Genomic DNA, 2,333 nt, shown 5'->3' with positions numbered 1-2,333 from the left:
CGGCCACATCGGCCGGTCTATCATGTATTCTAGAAGAGCTGCACGGTCGTCAGTGGCGCCTGTTCTTTCTAGAACAGTTACTATCTTCATATCTATGGTTAAACGTCACCCAGCCATTGACCTTCGTCTGTGCGAATGCGCACAGGCTACCGGAAATCTTACGGGAATCGTCACCTTAGTGTGAGCCAGTAATGAGTGGATGGACAAATACCTATTAAGTACATTACGTAATCGGATTGTGGGCGGTTCGGGGTGTGAGTCTCACGGGAAGCGTGCGAGGGATAAATTCCTGCAGTCGTGCTGTTCATTTGTGCCCTCGATAGCTCAGATGGATTGAGCGTCTGCCTTGTAAGCAGGAGATCCTGGGTTCGAGTCCCAGTAGCGGCACACTTTTCAGCTGTCCCCATCGAAGTATATCAACAACACCTGTCGGCAGCTGAGGGTTTCAATTAATTATCAGTTGTGTAGGTGATTCGATGAACCCTTTGCCAGGCACTTAAATGTGTTTTGCAGGGTATCCATATAGATGTAGATGATAACTCGTCCCGTGTCGCACGTGCTCAAAAGGATTCATACTGCAGAATGCATGCAAACATACTCACCGAAAATACGGACGAATATCAAGTGCAGGCTGCCGAGTGCTGCATATCCAGCTTAGACAGATCGGCTTTTCCTGCCAAGAAGAACAGGAAGTTGCTGTCTAGGAACAATCAGAGGTAGAGGAAGGGCTGATAAATACTCCTTGAATTGCAGACTAAACGTAAATAACGAAAATACATTTTTGGTAAAAATTGGTCAAAACATAATCGTTTCCCCTCCGTATTGGATTAGCTGTTTTGAATATTGAAAATCTGACTTCAGATTCGTTTTCAGCGACATTAAGAATATATGTGTAACACTCAGTTCATGCAAATCGAAGTAATAATATAACTAAATGTTTTCCCTAAACTTTGAACACTTTTTTTTTCGAGTAACGATTTTCTCAGAACGGCATGCAGCATAAATTAAAAGTGGTTAGATCTCTTAACTTCTACCTCTGACCCCTAAAAGTAAACACTTTTCTTAGGAACTTATAGCTATAATATGACATTTGTTAATATTAACTAATTTTTGTGTAGGCATAAGGAGTGACACAAACCCCCAAAAATCGAACTCAAAGTTCGAATTAGCACTGTATCGTTAAATTTAAGGTTGTTTCATTGCGGTTAGGTATGCGCTCCCATTAATTTTATGTATTATCGACTGATGTTATCCATTTTCAAGTTCAGAGAAATAATGTAGTATCAACTGATGTTACCCATTTTTGAATTCAGGTAACATCTGACGTGGCACACTGCACGCACTCTGCGTACTCCAGTCTCGCAAGCCCTTGATCAAATCATAATTACGGGCGCCATTTTTTATTGAAAATCTAAAATAAAGCTCATAGTATTGTCACTCGTAATTCCCAAACAGATCGTTCGAATGTATTTTCATTGTCTCAAAAAAAATTTCAAATTTACCCTTTTTTGCTCATTTGTATGAGAACCTGGCCGTAACGCCGGAATATAGTCACTAGATTTTTTTTCAGAGACGCTGTACGTTCGCGAGAAGACTTTCGTTCTGCGCGTGTCGAAGGACATTCCTCAGATATTACTGTGTGTGTGCTACTCAGTCGTGCCATTTAAGTGTACATCTTTGCATAGTTTTCCTTTCACGATGTAAACAGTGTTCCGCTCAGTTGCTAACTGGCCAGTGAGTGGTTCCGAAGGTGTCGGATGTGCGGTGCGTTCGGTCTGCTAGGACAACAGCAGACTGGCGTGGTGCGATGGCAGAAGCAGACACTGAGGGAGCTAGCTGCTGGGACGCCAGCGAACAATTTATGCCAAGTAAGACGAAGAGGACTATTCTAAAATTACGAGCCGTCTAAAAAGTGTTTACCATTGGTAAATCTTGCTGTTGAGTCTGACAAAACTGACAGTTTTTCCTAGAGATACAGGAAATCCCCCCACCCCCACTCAATGAACATTTGGTTGTGATGACAGGCCGATTGGTAGTGTAGCCCGAGATCTAAGTTAGGTTGGAAGGTGGTAATTTGATTGAGAGTTGTTTACGCCAACGATTATGAATGCCGACTAAACGTTGTGCGAGCAGATTGCCCTGTAGCGTAGCCTAGTGTTTCCGTCCGCGCCACATTTAACACACTTTCTCTAACTGTGTACAAAAGTCTCACAACAGCCACGATAACTACGTTTCTGGTGGGGGGAGGGTAGAGTCCACTATGTAACTTTCACGGCAAATTTTAGTAACCGCATAAACTAACCGAAATAGAAGCGTCATTTTAACTATATTTC

The 2,333-nt window shown here is 42.5% G+C and overlaps 1 non-coding gene across 1 annotated transcript; it reads left to right on the top strand.

Annotated features, from left to right (window-relative positions):
* Positions 1-312: 312 nt before the first annotated feature.
* Positions 313-387, top strand: Trnat-ugu (transfer RNA threonine (anticodon UGU)). The gene has a single exon. It is a non-coding gene; the product is annotated as a tRNA-Thr (tRNA).
* Positions 388-2,333: the final 1,946 nt, after the last annotated feature.

The sequence above is a fragment of the Schistocerca gregaria genome, unplaced genomic scaffold, assembly GCF_023897955.1.
Source record: "Schistocerca gregaria isolate iqSchGreg1 unplaced genomic scaffold, iqSchGreg1.2 ptg000537l, whole genome shotgun sequence".
NCBI lineage: Eukaryota > Metazoa > Arthropoda > Insecta > Orthoptera > Acrididae > Schistocerca > Schistocerca gregaria.
The sequence above is the reverse complement of the archived record's forward strand: the minus strand, read 5'-3'. Positions and strand labels throughout refer to the sequence as shown.